We start from the raw sequence: 20,117 nt of genomic DNA on the forward strand, positions 1-20,117 counted from the left end.
TCAGATAGAAGATGCATTATGTTAACACCATCAGATTACTGAACTCACCTTTGTAAGATGGCACTGATGATAAGGTTACTGATGGGTGTGTATGAAATGTAGGCTCCCAATCATTCTTATGGTGTCTATACGGCCTATTTTCCTGCATGTTTATATTATGTTTGCTGGTGAAACTTGATAGTGAAATATGAAACTGTGACTTTAATCAAGTCTCTGAGAGGGGCCCGTGCCGCTCCCTGAACTGCCAGGATGTGGGTTTGTTGTTGTTTTTGAATAAATGTACTTATGTGCAACTCTGGAGTCCTGAGGTAACTTGAGTGAAATTTCACCTAACAAAACTCTATGTAGATACACGTCTGTTCCTGTTTGTCTAGTAGGAGTTCTACAAAAAATAACGTTTTTTTTATTATACTCTTGAATTGTGTTCGTCCTGTTGTATTCTTAAAGTATGGTACCAGCTGATTAGGCCCTTAATATATATATATATATATATATATTTATGTAATATATATTTTTTTTCACATCAATTGTGCTTATTCCTGTTGTATTTTTAAAGTAAGGTACACAATGCACAATTGTACACAATGTACACAATTACTTCAGCTGATCATTCCACTGCCACCCTGAGCCTTAAGAGGCCTAGGCCTGTTTGACTTTTTTAGGAAGTCTCACATGCCTTGATGTTTTTGTATATTTCCCCTAGCTAAAAGTATTGATGCACAAGTGGCATATATGATTATGTTATAGAAGACATCAGCAATAACAACATTAGAGTAAAAGGAATGTAGTAAAATAAAATTGTATTTAAATCAAATGTAAAATCACCCTTACGAAAACCTTCATTCAGAGCTGCTCAGAATTTGTACAAAAAAACATTGTAAACATTTCGGACCGAGACTTTTGAACTCTGAACCTTGTAAACATAGGTGTTGGCTATACATATGTGAGTTTAGCATTCAGAAAGTGTGTGTGGTTTCACTACTACATATTTATAATAGCAGAGTGACCTGTGCCTCTCCACAATGTGTGTCCCTACAAATGCCATCTCCTTGTGGATGAGGAAACTGTTCACCACTGCATTATCTACTTGTTTTCCGGGTAACAGAGAAATATTTGATGAGAGCATCAGAGAGGAGCATCAGACCCCACCCATGCTCTTGGTGTACTGCTTGACCGGATCAGGCACAGGAAACTCCCTCCTGGACCAGGTACCATCGGGGTTGCGGACACGGCGCTGCACACACTGCCCACTGTTCGCTTTGTGTATCGTGGAACACATGGTAACGTCACGTGTGTCCTTCCACTTTACATAAAGCAAGGAGCCCTCACGTATCCAGCGCATGTCCCCTCTGGCAGCCTTCTTGCCCAGCGCATTGTCTGTTGTCCGTTGAAACCCCACACGGTTCTCCCGGATGGTCCCACAGGCCCCAGAGCGCACCTGGTGTAGATAGGTGAAAAGCTTGGTGCTGGTGTAGAAGTTGTCTACATAAACATGGAACCCCGTGCCAAGATAGGGCATCTTGAGCAGGTTGACAACTGCGTCAAAAGTTAGTCCATTGCCACTCGGAGACGGCGCCTTTCCCTCGTAAATGGTGAAGTCACACGTGTAACCACTCTGGCTGTCGGCAAGGACAAACAGCTTGTAGCCCCACTTGGTGGGCTTGTCCTTCATGTACTGTTTCATCCCGATCCTTGCCTTTGTGGCTACCATGCGCTCATCCACTGACAGGTTCTTATGTGGGTGGTAGTGTGTCCTGCAGGCCGTGAGGATGTCATCGTGAAGAGGCTTCAGGCGGAAAAGGCCATCATACCCATCATTTACCACATCAGCATCTGGGTCATTCATGTGTACATTTGCTGTGATGGCCTCATACCTGTAGCCTTTCATGACACTGCGAGGATAGGGAAACTTGAAAAAGTTTTCTTTCTTCCACAGGTCCCTTGCAGCGGTCACCTTGACCAGGCCGAGATACATCACAATGCTCAAATAGTTGCACATCTCAGATGGCTTCACGTCTTTCCACCGCATCTTTGCACCCTCCGCAATCTTCCGGGCAGCATATTTATTTGTGTTGATACACAGCGTTGTAATGGCATTGTTTGTGAAAAACAGGTAGAAGATTTCCTTGGGGCTGTATGATTTCTGGGAATCAAGCTGCGGTCCAGGCATCCTCTTAGGGCAGAACGGAAACTGTGGGGGGCACACGTCCTCCTCAGCACCATCATGCCATCTATACACCGGCGAGGCAGGTCTGGTGGGGGCCTTTGAAGGAGGCAGCAGTGGTATGGGTGCTGTTGCTGTCTTGGAGGATGACTTCACTCTCCTTTTGGCCCTCGTCTGCCTTGCAGGAATCTGTGAAGGGCACACGTTCTCCTCAGAACCACCAGCATGCCCTCTATCCCCCAGTGGGGCAGGTCTCCTCCTCTTTGAAGGAAGCAGCCATGGTGTGGATGCTGTTGCTGCCTTGGAGGATGACCTCACTCTCCTTTTGGCCTTCATCTGCCTTCGAGCTGGAGGAGGCCTTGACGGTCCAGGCAGGTCAGAAGAGCTGAGGGGTGTTGGGAGAGGGGAGAGGACAGGTGTGTCTCGTGCAGGGACATCTCTGAAAAAAAATAATCAATTGGCAAATGTTATACAAGCAACCCAGCGAAAATAAAACTATAGATTACTGAGTAAGCATAACTGAACATCTCCAAAACAACTTAGTAAAATAACAAAACACAATATGCAACTAAAAATAAGATATATGCAACATGGGGTTGGTTTATTCCTTCCTGCTATGGGGTGGGGTTAGGTGCTAATTGCTCAGTTGTCTGTGAGACAAAAGAAAATATATATCTAGATGTCTGGGTTACAGAGTCTGATAATACATACTAATGGGGATACTCTATGGTTGGTGGGATGAGAACAGGGGACAAAGGGTGAAGAGGGGGTCGTTGATAGCAAGAAGGGAGCTGGTTTATAGAGTTCCAGATGCTAATTGCTCATTTGTCTGTGAGACAAAAGAGAGTATATATCTAGATGTCTGGGTTACAGAGTCTGATAATACATACTAATGAGGATACTCTAAGGTTGATGGGATGAGATCAGGGTTTTTGAAAGCAGGAATGAGGCTGGTTTATCGAGGTGGGAATGGGTCAGGTGCGTGTCCGTAAATCAAAGATTATAGACAAGAGTATATTCTGTTCCATCAGTCATATGAGCATTTCTTACTATGTAAACAACACTATTAGTTCTATTATATTACTACTATTACAACACTATTACTATGTAAACAGCAAACAAATAAGACCAGGAAAACGTCAATATAAAATAAGCAATGCGTGATGAAGGCTGCATCCACCCACATAACATAAGTAGCTCAGCCAGCTTGCTAGCATTCATGCTTTTTATGAGCATTTCTTACTATGTAAACAACACTATTAGTTCTATTATATTATTACTATTACAACACTATTACTATGTAAACAGCAAAAAAATAAGATGCTCAACATAACATAAGTAGCTCAGCCAGCTTGCTAGCATTCATTCTTTTTAGTCAGATAATACTTGGTAATAATATCGTGGAAACATACCAAAATGCATGCTCATAGCAGTAAATGCAGATATGTACTTACATGTCAAGGACACGGTCAATGCGTTCTTCCCAATCCAACTCATCGAGGGAATCAATACTTGCCCCATCGGAATTATCATCTGCCCAGTCAAGGCTTCCAACATCGTCTTCTTCGCTGACATAAACTAAAGCTTGTTCGGTGGTATATTTCTTCATTTTTGAATGAAGGAATAGACAATAATATAGACAATAATAAAATAATATAAACTATAGGACTATAATATAAACTATGATCTGAACTTGCATGAAAATCATATTTCGTCCCTGAAGCGTCCACGCACCTTTGTGAACGAATACAACAGGAATGAACACAATTCATGAGTATAATACAAAAAAGCTTTATTTTTGGTAGTACACCTACTACACAAACAGGAACAGACGTCTATCTACATACAGTTTTATTTAGGTGAGATTTCACTCAAGTTACCTCAGGACTCCAGAGCTGCATGTAAGTACATTTATTCAACAACAACAACAAACCCACGTCCTGGCAGTTCAGGGAGCGGCACGGGCCCCTCTCAGAGACTTGATTAAAGTCACAGTTTCATATTTCACTATCAAGTTTCACCAGCAAACATAATATAAACATGCAGGAAAACAGGCCATATAGCCACCATAAGAATGATTGGGAGCCTACATTTCAGACACACCTAGTATCAGTAACCTTATCATCAGTGCCACCTTACAAATGTGAGTTCAGTAATCTGACTGCACTCTGTGGTGTTAATATATTGCATCTTCTATCTGACCCATTAGCTTCCTGGATTCAAAATCTTACCAATGAGCTATGTGTAATGTGCAATGAAAAGTGATGGGGAAGGAGAGGGTACATTGATACTAGAGATATTATATTAAAGGCCTTTCTAAACTGAAGACAATGATAAGGCTTTGCCCCTGTATGGATTTTCTGGTGTGCCTTGAGATGACACATCCGAATAAAAGTCTTTCCTTACTGAAAACACTAATGTGGCTTTTTTCCGGTATGAATCTTCTGGTGTTTCTTGAGATGAGGGATTTGACTAAAGGTCTTTCGACACTGAGAACACTGATAAGGCTTTTCTCCAGTATGTGTCATCTGGTGGATGGTTAGTTCTTTGCTACTCCTGAAATGCTTCCCACATGTAGAACATTGATATGGCTTTTCCCCAGTGTGAATCCTCTGGTGTATCTTGAGATCACCCGCTTGAATAAAGGTCTTTCCACACTCAGGACAATGATATGGCTTTTCACCAGTATGGATCATCTGGTGTTTCTTGAGATTAGACATAGTGCTGAATGTCTTTCCACACTGCGGACAATGATGGGGCTTTTCTCCAGTATGTGTCATCTGGTGGATGGTAAGTGCTCTGCTACTCCTGAAACCCTTCCCACATGTAGAACACTGATATGGCCTTTCCCCAGTGTGAATCATCTGGTGGATCTTGAGATCACTCGTTTGAATAAAGGTCTTTCCACACTGAGGACAATGATATGGCTTTTCACCAGTATGGATCATTTGGTGTTTCTTGAGACTAGACATTTGACTAAAGGATCTCCCACACTGAAAACATTGATGGGGCTTTTCTCCTGTGTGTGTTCGTTGATGAATTGCAAGAGCGTAAGGTTTAGCAAAGGTTTTGAGACAATGGGAGCATTCATGTCTTTCCTTCCTTGTGTTCGATTGCTGATGTATGATGACTTTCTTTCTTCTTTCCCCTGTACTCCTTTTGCCTGAATGGATCCTTTGAACGTCTCCTAAAACATTAGAAAATATGTTTTTTAACAATGTCCTCTTCTCTATTTGTATCATAAGCACTAGAACACTTAAAACAATGTATTTTTGATTGACTGGCTATTTGCTAGTATATCACTTGAAAGTCCCTTTGGCTAAAAGTAAACACCCAGAGACTGCACTGTAAATGAATGCCGAGATTCAGGCACATGAGTTAGAGATCTGTAGACAAAATGATGGCAGGCATTTTAAATATCTTAAATGTTAAAGACTGCAAATGATATCCCATCATTAAGGTATTCCCATGGTATCTCTTTTCTCTCAAAAGGTCTCACATTTCATTGAGTAAAGTAGAAGATAAAGCCAGGGGGTTTTAACTTTTGTTTTTTAAATCAACTTTGATTCAACCTTAAACAGTAAAAATGTCTCTGAGATCCAATGGCATGAAATATTTAAAAAATATATTATTATTATTTTAAATATCCCGTCAGTTATATAGCTGATGTTACATTCTCCTCAATTTAACTCATGAAATTATAATAGAAAAAGGTAGAACCCCTTGGGGTGCCTGTGCAGCTTCTTATTGACACAAGTTAGCATTCACAGATAGTAACATGAGTTGATATTAACACACGCTAGCAGCTGCCAAATGTGAAGATGGTTCCCTAAGCTAGAGACAGATAAGATAGTTAAAATGCTACAGTAGGCAGAAACCATATGGGTGCCCTTGAAGCTTCATAGTAACATGATTACATATTCACTGTTTATTAACTATTATCATTGTTAACTACAAACACAAAAGATAGAGAGCTGGAGAAAAGACTAAAGTCACTTTCTCTCTTTCAAATGTAACAATAATATTAGCCCTTGATTAAGGTAGTATGCATATTATGTCTACTCTCTGTACAAATCTCACATTTTATTGAAAATAAAGTACAAATTAATTCCAGGTGGTGTGAATAAATACTTTGCAATGATGTTGTTGTTTCTTGGTTTCTCATGATACAAAATAATCTGCAACTTACTTGTAGGCGAAGAGGCAACGAGATCATATTCTCGTAAATCAGATTCATCTTCCTGTTTAATTCCCGTCAGTGAAGACTTTTCTTCTTTACAGGACAAGGTTGGTGATCTTTTTGTTTCAGTCTTACAGTCATGTTTCAGTCCAGCCACTTCCAGTTTTTTACTTGCAGACAGATACTCTTGCAGGAAATCATCAAATTCTTCTTCTTTTACCTCCTCCTTCACTGACATCAGCAGTTGTGATGGTTCAGTAGATCCTGACATTTTAGTTCTGTTTTGCAAAATAAATCCTTGAACTTTCCTTCAATGCAAGACTAATAGAGAGAACATATGCAGACAAAGAACTACAATATAGTTGTACTGCCTGTGAGGTTCACTTCTACACTTAACCTCCAGACCATCCCAGTGTCTCTCTTAAAAAGGTGCCTCATCCAATCAGCTGCAAGAGCTTTTGGAATGCAAACTAGAATGGCCAAAGGAATAATGGGAAGGAATTCCATGCGTGTGAGCACCGTTTACACATCTGATGGCCCTAAGGTGGGCGTGGCTATAGCTCAGCCTGCAGAATCTCCACACTGGAGGGTAAGTGGGGGTGGGGTGGAGGTGTGAACTGAAAGGTGATTGGATATGTTGGTAAACTGTAGAAAGCCTCTGTGTTTGTATTTTAATAATATAAGGTTTTTTTTCAGACCTACATACCCATATGAAGCCTCAAATTAAAAACCCACACAACTGAGATAAATAGAAACCAGGTGACCTAAGAAACTTCACTATTGTTATAAGCACACAGAGGGTATTATCATTTGCACCATAATCCCAGAAATTTACCCCAGTTCACTCTGAGATTCTTTTTATTTGTTCATGTTTTGACTAAGGGTGGCTCAGCTGAAGTAGAATTTAAGAGCCTTTTCATTGTGTACCTTACTTTAAGAATACAATAGGAAACAACACTTTTAATGTAAATATAAATATGTATTTATATATATATATATATATATATATATATATATATATAGAAAGGGCCTTTTCAACGTGTACCTTACTTTAGGAATACAACAGGAATAAACACAAATCATGTGAATGTATACAAAAAGCTTTATTTTTGGTGGTACTCCTACTAAACAAACAGGAACAGACTTGTGTCTAAATAGAGTTTCACCAGCAGACATAATATAAACATGCTGGTAAACAGGCCATAAAGACACCGTAAGAATGATTGGGACCCTACATTTCATACACACCCATCAGTAACCTTATCATCAGTGCCACATTACAAAGGGGTTTTCAGTAATCTGACTCCACTCTATGGTGTTAACATAATGCATCTTCTATCTGACCCATTAGCTTCCTGGATTCAAAATGTAAGCGATGAGCTGGAGGAGCTTTCTGGAATGTAAACTAAAATGACAAAGGATTGTGGGCCGGAATATCATGTGTGTGAGCACCGTTGGTGTTTACACGTCTGAAGGAGTGTAGTAGGGGGGTGGGGGTGTGAATTGAGAAGTGATGGGGAAGGAGAGAGAAGATGGGGTTGGGAACTGAAGAAAACTTCCATTTTTCCAAGTAACTAAGTCACACAGACACCATAATAATGAATGAGAGCCTACATTTCATATAGACCCATCAGTAGCCTGATCATCAGTGATTCATGTAAACACCTTCATTTCATATAGACCCATCACTAGCCTGATCATCAGTGACTCATGTAAACACCTTCATTTCATATAGACCCATCAGTAGCCTGATCATCAGCGACTCATGTAAACATCTGCATTCAGCCATGTGTTCTTCCTCAGTGACGCCTGATTTATGACTACACCTGTTTCATTACAGCCTATGTCACTTTGGATATCATTCAAGATTACCATGTTTAAAATGTTCATGACACATTTCTTAGTACCCCATTAAAATATATAAACATATGTCTCAAGCATATCAGTATCGGACACAATAACAGAGTTTCCAGCATGCAAACATCTACATCATTTTTGGAAAACACTGCAGAAGATGAAAGGGTACACTATCACCATACCAAGGTGTTTTGAATCTCTTACACCAAAGGATTATTTAGGGCCTATCTCAGTAACTGTGGTAGGGATTATGTATGGCCTATTTCAGTAACTGTGGTAGGGACTTTATGATAAAGTGTCTCGTGTACACACACACACACACACACACATACACACAAAGGGAGACACACAAACACGCTCTCAACTAGGAAAGACAGCCTATTGTTTGAATGCTCCAACTTCCTGGAATGATCTTCAACACACTCTAAAAATCAACTCTACTTTCCTACGGACAATTAAGAAAATGTGTTTATCTTTTGATTCATTTTGTTGTTTTGGTTTGTTTGCTATTGTAAGGCAAAAATGTATCTTTGCAGTGGAAAATCACAGATGGCCTTATTCCTCTGGTAGCTGCTCATTTGGTGGGGCCTAGGTTTATGGTGCCCCCAACAAACATTCCAGAGATGCACTGTCCCAATGGTTGATCTTCCTACCCCCTGCTAAGACTCGTATCTCAAACCTATGTGTCTGGTTCTCTCTCTGTGCTTTTCCATGCCGGGGTGAAACTAGGGGCAGAGAAATGAATGTAAGAGTGCTAAAGTGAAATATTGCATTGTAAGATGATTTCTTTGTCATGTTTGGGTTTATTTGAATGGTCTCAGTCTGGGTGATAAAGTGGTCTCAGTCCTGAAGCTGCATAGATTTGTTTTAACATGGATCTCAGAGACATGAGAATTCTGTCTCAATTTGTCTTTGTTAATGTGTGATCCTAAGCACGAGAAACCACTGCTCATGGGGGTAATTATTAGACCAGATGCAGGACTAAAATGGGTACTTAATGCTTAAGAGGCCCTTTCCAACTGGTGGGAAAGCAATTCTTGTTGTTAAAGCTCCGCAAGTTTTTGTCCTAGACACATAAAAAGAAACCCCACAGCAACCTTTAACCCTTAACTTTTAAAATATATACAGTTCGAAAATAAAATATAAATAAGCACTTTGTAAGGAGAATAGAGCTGATCTCTTGCACATTTTAGTCTGTGAGTGAGGTTTCTGCTCCTAAGGACCCACCCATTAGCAAATGACAGCTATTCATATGATAAGTAATGGTGATTTTGTGATCTCTATTGGGCCATGGTGTGGCGAGAAAACCTGTGGGGGTAGTGGGCCACAAAGACATTCCAGGCCCATTATGTAATGGCCATTGTTCTTGTCCCAGGTAACTCATCAATATGCATTTGTAGGGTCACACATTTTGGAGAGGCACAGGTCACTCTGCTATTATAAATATGTAGTAGTGAAACCACACACACTTTCTGGATGCTAAACTCACATATGTATAGCCAACACCTATGTTTACAAGGTTCAGAGTTCAAAAGTCTCGGTCCAAAATCTTTACAATGTTTTTTTTGTACAAATTCTGAGCAGCTCTGAATGAAGGTTTTCGTAAGGGTGATTTTACATTTGATTTACATAACATTTTATTTTACTACATTCCTTTTACTCTAATGTGGTTATTGCTGAAGTTTTCTATAACATAAACATATATGCCACTTGTGCATCAATACTTTTAGCTAGGGGAAATATACAAAAACATCAAGGCATGTTAGACTTCCTAAAAAAGTCAAACAGGCCTCTGTCCCTGAAGGGTTAAGGGCCTCTCCATTGTCTAACTTACTTCAGAAATAAAACAGTGATAAACGCAATTAATGTGAATAAGAAATATATTAATCACCTGGTACATTACTTTAAGAATACAAAAGGAATGAACACAATTCACGTGTATAATTAAAAAAAAGCTTTATTTTTGTTAGTACTCCTACTACACAAACAGGAACAGAAAGGTGAAATTTCACTCAAGTTACCTCAGGACTCCAGAGGTGCAAGTAAGTACATTTATTCAACAACAACAAACCCACGTCCTGAAAGGTCAGGGAGCGGCACGGGCCCCTCTCAGAGACTTGATTAAAGTCACAGTTTCATATTCCACTATCAAGTTTCACAAGCAAACATAATATAAACATGCAGGGAAATAGGCCATTAAGACACCATAAGATGAGTGGAAGCCTTCATTTCATACACACCCATCAGTAATTTTATCATCAGTGCCACCTTACAAATGTGAGTTCAGTAATCTGACTCCACTCTGTGGTTTTAATATAATGAATCTTCTTTCTGACACATTGGCTTCCTGGATTCAAAATCTAACCAATGTGCTATGTGTAATGTGCAATGAAAAGTGATGGGGAAGGAGAGGGTACCATGATACTAGATATTCTATTAAAGGCCTTTCCAAACTGGAGACAATGATAAGGCTTTGCCCCTGTATAGATTATCTGGTGGGTCTTGAGATGACACATCCGATTAAAAGTCTTTTCATACTGAGAACACTAATGTGGCTTTTCTCCAGTATGAATCTTCTGGTGTCTTTTGAGATGAGACATTTGACTAAAGGCCTTTCCACACTGAGAACACTGATGTGGTTTTTCTCCAGTATGTGTCATCTGGTGTGTCTTGAGCTGAGACATTTGACTAAAGGCCTTTCCACACAGAAAACAATGATATGGCTTTTCTCCGGTATGGATCCTCTGGTGTTTCTTGAGATCAGATACTTTACAAAAGGCTTTTCCACACTGAGAACACTGATGTGGCTTTTCTCCAGTATGGATCCTCTGGTGTATCTTGAGATAAGACATTTGATTAAAGGTCTTTCCACACTGAGAGCATTGATGTGGCTTTTCACCAGTATGTGTCATCTGGTGGATGGTAAGTACTCTGCTACTACTGAAACCCTTCCCACATGTAGTACACTGATATGGCTTTTCCCCAGTGTGAATCCTCTGGTGTATCTTAAGATCACCCGTTCGAATAAAGGTCTTTCCACACTGAGGACAATGATATGGTTTTTCACCAGTATGGATCATCTGGTGTTTCTTGAGATAAGACATATGGAGAAATGTCTTTCCACACTGAGAACACTGATATGGCTTTTCCACAGTATGTGGCAGCTGGTGGATGGTAAGTGATTCTCTTCTCACAAAACCCTTCGGACATGTAGTACACTGATATGGCTTCTCAGTATGGATCCTCAGGTGTGTCTTGAGATGAGACATGCGCCTAAAGGCCTTTCCACACTGAGAACAATGATATGGCTTTTCTCCAGTGTGGATCCTCAGATGTGTCTTGAGCTCACCCATTTGAGTAAAGGCCTTTCCACACTGAGAACAATGATATGGCTTTTCTCCAGTATGGATCATCTGGTGTCTCTTGAAATTAAACAATTGGCTGAAAGTCTTTCCACACTGAGAACATTGATGGGGCTTTTCTCCTGTGTGTGTTCGTTGATGAATTGCAAGAGCGGAAGGCCCAGCAAAGGTTTTGAAACACTGGGAGCATTCATGTCTTTCCTTCCTTGTGTTCGATTGCTGATGTATGATGACTTTCTTTCTTCTTTCCCCTGTACTCCTTTTGCCTGAATGGACCCTTTGAACATCTCCTATAACATTAGAAAATGTTTTTTTAAATAATGTCCTTTTTCTCCTCTATTTGCAACATTAGCACTAGAACACTGAAAACAATGTATTTTTTGATTGACTGGCTATTTTTTATAATAGTATATCACTTGGAAGTCCCTTAGGTTAGAAGAGAGCACCCTGAGACTGCACTGTTAATGTAAGCAGAGAAGCAGAGATTCAGGCGCATGAGTTAGAGATCAGGAGACAAAAGGATGGCGGACATTTTAAATGTCTTAAATGTTAAAGACTGCAAATTATTTCCCATAATTAAGGTATTCCCATGGTATCTCTATTCTCTCAATAGGTCTCACATTTAATTGAGTAAAGCAGAAGATAAAGCCAGGGGGTTTTAACTTTTGTTTTTTTAAATCAACAGTAAAAATGTCTGAGTTCCAATGGCATGAAATATTTTTTTTAAATATTATTATTATTTTAAATATCCCATCAGTTATATAGCTGATGTTACATTCTCCTCAATTTAACTCATGAAATTATAATAGTAAAAGATAGAAGCCCTTGGGGTGCCTGTGCAGCTTCTTATTGACACAAGTTAGCATTCACAGATATTAACATGAGTAAATATAAACAAACGCTACCAGCTGCCAAATGTGAAGGAGGCTCCCTAAGCTAGAGATAGATAGGATAGTTAAAAAGCTACTGTAGGCAGAAACCCTCTGTGTGCCCTTGAAGCTTCATAGTAACATGATTACATATTCACTGCCTATTAACTATCATATTTGTCAAGATTTTCATTATACAAAGAATTTCTTCATATTTGTTATATCTTTATTCATTTGCTACTTGCTAGAATTGTACCTCATGTGGAAATAATTTAGGATGAAAGTGTTCAACAAGTGTCTACCTAGAGACTACATTTAAACAGAGATACACACACAAAAGTTACAGAGCTACTCTCTGTACAGATATCACGTTTTATTGAATAAAGTACAAATTAATTCCAGGTGGTGTAAATATAAATAACACTTTGCAATGAATGTAATTTTTTTAGTTTCTCATGACACAAAATAATATGCAACTTACTTGTAGGCGAAGAGGCAACGCGATCATATTCTCTTAAATCAGATTCATCCTCCTGTTTAATTACCGTCAGTGAAGACTTTTCTTCTTTGCAGGTCAAGGTTGGTGATCTTTCTGTTTCAGTCTTATACTCGTGTTTCAGTCCAGGCACTTCCACTTTTTTACTTGCAGAAAGATACTCTTGCAGAAAATCATCAAATTCTTCTTCTTTTACCTCCTCCTTCACTGACATCAGCAGTTGTGATGGTTCAGTAGATCCTGACATTTTAGTTCTGTTTTGCAAAATAAATCCTTGAATTCTCCTTCAATACAAGACTAATATAAAGAACATATGCAGACAAAGACCTACAGTGTAGTTGTACAACCTGTGAGGTTCACTTCTACACTAAACTTCCAGACCATCCCAGAGCCTGCCTTAAAAAGGTGGCTCATCCAATCAGCTGCAGGAGCTTTTGGAATGCAAACTAGAATGCCCAAGGAATAATGGAAGGAATTCCATGCGTATGACCACCGTTTACACGTCTGATGGCCCTAAGGTGGGCGTGGCTATATCTCAGCCTGCAGAATCTCCACACAGGAGGGTAGGTGGGGGTGGGGTGGAGGTGTGAACTGAAAGATGATTGGGTAGGTTGGTAAACTGTAGAAAGCCTCTGTGTTTGTATTTTAATAATATAAGGGTTTTTTCAGACCTACATACTAGTATGAAGCCTCATATAAAAACCCACACAGCTGAGATAAATAGAAACCAGGTGACCTAAGAAACTTCTATATTGTTTTAAACACACAGAGGGCATTATCATTTGCAGCAGAATCCCAGACTTTTACCCCAGTTCAGTTTTTGGTGGTACTCCTACTAAACAAACAGGAACAGACTTTTATCTAAATAGAGTTTCACCCGCAGACATAATATAAACATGCTGGTAAATAGGCCATAAAGACACCGTAAGAATGATTGGGAGCCTACATATCATACACATCCATCAGTAACCTTATCATCAGTGCCACCTTACAAAGGTGAGTTCAGTAATCTGACTCCACTCTGTGTGTGACTGCATCTTCTATACGTTATAATGCAATGTGACTGCATCTTCTAAACGTTATAATTCAATGTGACTGCATCTTCTAAACGTTATAATGCAATGTGACTGCATCTTCTATACGTTATAATTCAATGTGACTGCATCTTCTATACGTTATAATTCAATGTGACTGCATCTTCTATACGTTATAATGCAATATGACTGCATCTTTTATACGTTATAATTCGACCCATTGCATGTTTGGAATTGGTATGGTATGAACTGTGTACGTTGAGTCTGTTCTTGGTATTTTTAAGGCATTTAGCGTTGAAGTTGTAGTTAGATGTGTGAATTAAAAGGGTGTTGCAACATGAATTCTCCCCATTTTGTACTAATAAAACTGTTCGCTCAGATTATATAATATTGGATTATATAACATCATACCAGGCAAATCAATTGTTTACCTGGCTCCACATCCTTTTGGGAAAACATTGCAGAAGATGAATGGGTACACTATCACCATGCCAACTATCACCATACCAAGGTGTTTGGAATTTCTTGCACCAAAGGATTATTTAGGGCCTCTCTCAGTAACTGTGGTAGGGACTATTTAGGGCTTATCTCAGTAACTGTGGTAGGGACTTTAACCCTCTGAAGTCCGATATCCCTGTGCAGGGATATGGTGGTTTTTATGGGGAATTGCTTTTAAAGCTCAGCCAGTTTTTGTCGGAGAGACATAGAAATTACACCCCCAGAAACCTTGAACCCTTTTCTTTTCAAATTTACACAGTTTGAAACAAATATATAAATAAGCACTTTGTAAGGAGAATAGGACTAGTCTCTTGCACTTTTCAGTCTCTGAGTGAGGTTTCAGCTCCTAACGACCCGCCCATTAGCAAATGACAGCTATTCATATGATAAGGGTATGGTAATTCAGTGATCTCTATTGGGCCATGGTGTGTCAAGAAATCCTGTGGGGGGTACGGGCCACAAAGACATTCCAGGGCCATTAGGTAAGGGCCATTGTTCTTGTCTGAGGTGTCCCAGGTGTGTTTACACCTAACTCATCAATATGCATTAGTAGGGACACTAGTTTTGAAAAGGTACAGGTCACTCTAAAATTATAAATATATAGTAGTGAAACCACACACACTTTCTAAATGCTAAACTCACCTTTGTAAAACTAACACTTATGTTTACAAAGTTCAGAGTTCAAAAGCCTTGCTCCAAAATCTTTACAATGTATTTTTTGTACAAAGTCTGAGCACCTCTGAAAGTATGTTTTTGGAAGGGTTTGTTTAGATTTGATTTAAATTCAATCTTTTTTTACTACATTCCTTTCATTCCCATGTTATTATTGCTGAGGTATTCTAGAATATAATCATACATGCCACTTTTGCCTCAATGTTTTTAGTTAGGTGAAATAAACTAAAATATCAAGGCATGGCAGACTACCTAAGAGAGTGAAAAACAGGCTCGGACTCAGTAGTGTTAAGTGTCTCGTGTTCACACACACACAAAGGGAGACACACAAACACGCTCTCAATTAGGAAAGACAGCCTTTTGTTTTAATGCCCCAACTTCCTGTAATGATATTCAACACACTCTAAAAATCAACTCTACCTTCCTACAGACAATTAAGAAAATGTATTTATCTTTTGATTCACTTTAGTTTTTTTGGTTTGTTTGCTTTGATTTATTAACTCATTTACAGTGCCTCCCATAAGTATTCACCCCCTTGGATGTTTTACCCTTTTATTGCTTTTATAAATCAATCATGGTCAATATAAGTTGGCTTTTTTGACAAAAGTAATCACAAAAAGCCCTCTTTAATGTCAAAGTGATACACAGTTATATCAATTAAATAAAAATATGTAAGTGATTCCATAAGTATTCACCCCCTTTAAAGTGACTGACCTAATTCAACAGAGGTCCAGCCAATTGGTGCTAGAAGTCTCACAATTAGTGAAATGGGATCAGTGTGCAGTGAATGTGTCTCAAGTGATTGTAGTATAACAACACCTGTGTCTGGAAGGTCCATTCACTGGTCAGTATTCAGTAATCATATTCCTGGCTACCATTACACCATGAAGACCAAAGATCACTCCAAGCAACTCAGAGAAGAGGTTATTGAAAAGTATAAGTCAGGGGAAGGATACAAAAAAATGTCCAAGGCACTAAACATCCCCTGGAATTCTGTTAAATGCATCTTCAAGAAATGTAAGGAATATGGCACATTTGTAAATCTGGCTAGAGCAGGCCGTCCTCACAAACTGAGTGACCGTGCAAGAAGGAGACTAGTGAGAGAGGCCACCAAGACACCTGTGACTTCTCTGAAGGAGTTACAAGCTTCAGCAGCTGAGATGGGAGAGACTCTGCTTACAACAACTTTGGCCCTTGTTCTTCACCAATGAGTCTCCCCCCACATGCCTTGGCGAACTCTAGTTGATATTTAATATGAGTTTTTTTCAACAGTGTCTCTCTTCCATAAAGCTTTGACATTTATCATCTGGTGTACAAGACCCCCCTCCAAATACCCCCCCCCCCCCGGCGCCCCCCTGCGGTCTCATAAGGAAATTAAAAGGTAAAAAACAATATATTAATAGAAAACATCAAACAAAAAATAAGTAAATAAATAAAATTAGATACACCTTGCCTAGTTACTGTCCACTTGGATCTAGTTCCTGTGCTGTTGAGGTCAGCATGTCAGAGATTTGGGCTGCCGTAGCTCTCCACAGTTCGACAATTTTTACTTTTGCTTTGTGTTGCTGTATTGGATGCCTAGTATGTCATGGGTAAAGTCACTGGCCTGTTGTTTAATAGCAACACATTGGACTTGTTCCAGTTCATTTTATAACCAGAGAATAAGCAAAATTCACTAAAGATCTTGAGAATCTTTGGTATAGAGTCCTCAAGGTCAGATATGTACAACAAAATGTCATCTGCGAATTAAGATATTAAGCTGTTACTAGCTTTGAATTGGACATTGCAGATTTTATTTTGCCTCATTACTTGAGCTAGTGGTTCCAAAGAGATAGCAAACAGCATGGGTGAAAGTGGACATCCTTGTCGAGAGCCACGCTCCACAGGAAATGGCTGTGAGTGCAATCCAATAATTGAGACTATGGCTGTGGGATTTGCATATTAAATCCGCACCATCCCAATGAATTTGTGCCCAAGACCAAGCGCCTCCATTACTTGCCATAGGGAGTTCCACTCCAAGCGATCAAACGCCTTTTCAGCATCGACTGAAGCTGGTACCTTACTTTAGGAATACAACAGGAATGAACACAATTATAATAAAAAAAACTTTATTTTTGGAAGTACTCCTACTACACAAACAGGAACAGACATCTATCTACATAGATTTTTGTTAGGTGAAATTTCACTCAAGTTACCTCAGGACTCCAGAGTTGCATTTCAGTACAATTATTCAACAACAACATCAAACCCACGTCCTGGCAGGTCAGGGCCCCTCTCAGAGATTTGATTAAAGTCACAGTTTCATATTTCACTATCAAGTCTCACCAGCAAACAAAATATAAACATGCAGGAAAATAGGCCATATAGACACCATAAGAATGATTGGGAGCCTACATTTCATAGACACCCATCAGTATTCTTATCATCAGTGCCGCCTTACAAATATGAGTACAGTAATCTGACTGCACTCTGTGGTGTTAATATAATGCATCTTCTATCTGACCCATTAACTTCCTGGATTCAAAATCTAACCAATGAGGTATGTGCAATGTGCAATGGAAAGTGATGGGGAAGGAGAGGGTACCTTGATACTAGATATTCTATTAAAGGCCTTTCCAAACTGAAGACAATGATAAGGCTTTACCCCTGTATGGATCATCTGGTGTGTCTTGAGATGACACATCCGAATAAAAGTCTTTCCATACTGATAACACTAATGTGGCTTTTCTCCCGTATGTGTATTCTGGTGGATGGTAAGTTCTCTGCCACTCCTGAAACATTTCCCACATGTAGAACACTGATGTGGCTTTTCACCAGTATGGATCATCTGGTGTTTCTTAAGATTAGACGTACGGCTAAAGGTCTTTCCACACTGAGGACAATGATGGGGCTTTTCACCAGTATGGATCATCTGGTGTTTCTTGAGATCACCCGCTTGACTAAAGGACTTTCCACATGTAGAACACTGATATGGCTTTTCACCAGTATGTACCCTCTGGTGTTTCTTGAGATTAGACATATGGCGAAAGGTCTTTCCACACTGAGGGCAATGATGGGGCTTTTCTCCGGTATGGATCCTCTGGTGTGTCTTGAGAGAAGACGATTGATTAAAGGCCTTTCCACATGTACTGCACTGGTGTGGCTTTTCTCCGGTATGTGTAATCTGATGTCTGGTGAGGGTGTAGCTATCCCTGAAATACTTTCCACATGAAGTACACTGATGTGGCTTTTCTCCAGTATGGATCCTCATGTGTGCCTTGAGGTTAGATGTGTCATTGAAGGCCTTTCCACACTGAGAACACTGATGTGGCTTTTCCCCAGTATGGATCATCTGGTGTGTCTTGAGATGACTCATTTGACTAAAGGCCTTCCCACACGTACCACACTGATGGGACTTTTCTCCTGTGTGTATTCGTTGATGAATTGAAAGACAGGAAGTTTGAAATGGGTTTGAAAGTTTGAAATTTTCAAATGTTTTGAAAAACTGGGAGCATTCATGTTGTTTCTTCCTGGTGTCCAGTCGCTGATGTAATTCCTGGTATGAAGTCTCTCTGCATTGGGGGCGTTTATGAGGGCTGTCTTTGTTCCTTTTTTGCTGAGTGTTCCCTCTTTTGTTAGATTGGATCATTTGAATATCTCCTGTAATGTTAGAAAAAAAAGTATCAACATCCCTCTCCTCAGTAATTTCTACAATACTTGCAAACATCTCCTGACTTTTGATATATTTATACGTATTGGCCATTTGCTTAAATTGCACGTCACTTGGAAGTTACTTAATATAAAAGTGTCTACGTAGAGACTAAATGTAAATGTCAACAGAGATACATACACAATTGAGTTACAGAATTAGAGAAAAAATGATGGCAGACATTTCTTTCTTTTGAATGTAACAGACTGCAGATAGTATCCCATAAGTAAGGTATTCCCACAGTATCTCTGTTCATTGAATAGGTCTCACATTGTAAAGCACAAGTAAGCCATTCTCTAAAATTCAAGTATTTTAAATATACACAACCCTCTACAATAAGTAAGCAACTTACTTGTAGGTGAAGAGTCAAAGTCACCATATTCTCTTGAATCAAATTCTTCTTCATCTTTGATTTCCATTGGTGAACAGTTTTCTTCTTTCAAGGTCATGATGGTAGACGTGTACATTTCGGTCTTGCATTCATAATCCAGTCCAGGCTTTTCTTCCACTGTCTTAAAGGTAGACAGATACTCTTGTAGGAAATCATCAAATTCTTCTTTTATCTCCTTCTTCACTGAAGTGGGCAGTTGTGAAGGTTCAGTAAATCCAGACATTTCTGACTTTAGTTCTGTTGGGAAAAAGAAAATTGGTCACACTATCCTTCAATGCAAGGATTTTGTGAAAATCTCTGAAGAAAGAACTAGAGTATAGTTGTACTGCTGGTAAATTACACAAACAGTATACTTCCAGAGCACACCAGTGCCAGCCTTAAAAAGGTGAGTTTAGTAATCTGACTTTTTGTTGTTGTGTTAATATATAGCTTCTTCTGTCTGACCTATTATCTTCCTGAAATCAAACCTAGCCAATCAGCTCTAGGAGCCTTTGGAATGCAAAATAGCAGGACAAAGGATTATGGGCAGGAACTACATGTCTATGAGCACCGTTTACACATCTGATGGTGCTCAGGTGGGCATGGCCATACAGAAACTTCTTAAAGGGAGGTATGTGGGGGTGGGGTGGATGTGTGAACTGAGAAGTGGGGGTGGGCTGATGAACTGAAGAAAGCCTCCATTCATTTTCATACTGTATGTTTGTGTGTGTATTTATTTAACTTCATAAGAGGATAGAGGGTAAATATAATATCAGACCTAATATATTATTATAACTATATTTACCCAGTTAACATTTTCATGTTTTTCTTCTTAACTAGTTTTTTGCTCAGCTAGAATGGTTGCAAAGCTTTGATTAGGTACCCTACATTAAGAGCACAACCACAATCATTAAAATAAATAAAAAT

The 20,117-nt window shown here is 39.3% G+C and overlaps 1 pseudogene; it reads right to left on the reverse strand.

Annotated features, from left to right (window-relative positions):
* Positions 1-1,138: 1,138 nt before the first annotated feature.
* On the reverse strand, positions 1,139-19,363 carry LOC116219716 (annotated as a pseudogene).
* Positions 19,364-20,117: the final 754 nt, after the last annotated feature.

This window comes from Clupea harengus, chromosome 26, assembly GCF_900700415.2.
Source record: "Clupea harengus chromosome 26, Ch_v2.0.2, whole genome shotgun sequence".
Classification (NCBI taxonomy): Eukaryota; Metazoa; Chordata; class Actinopteri; order Clupeiformes; family Clupeidae; genus Clupea; species Clupea harengus.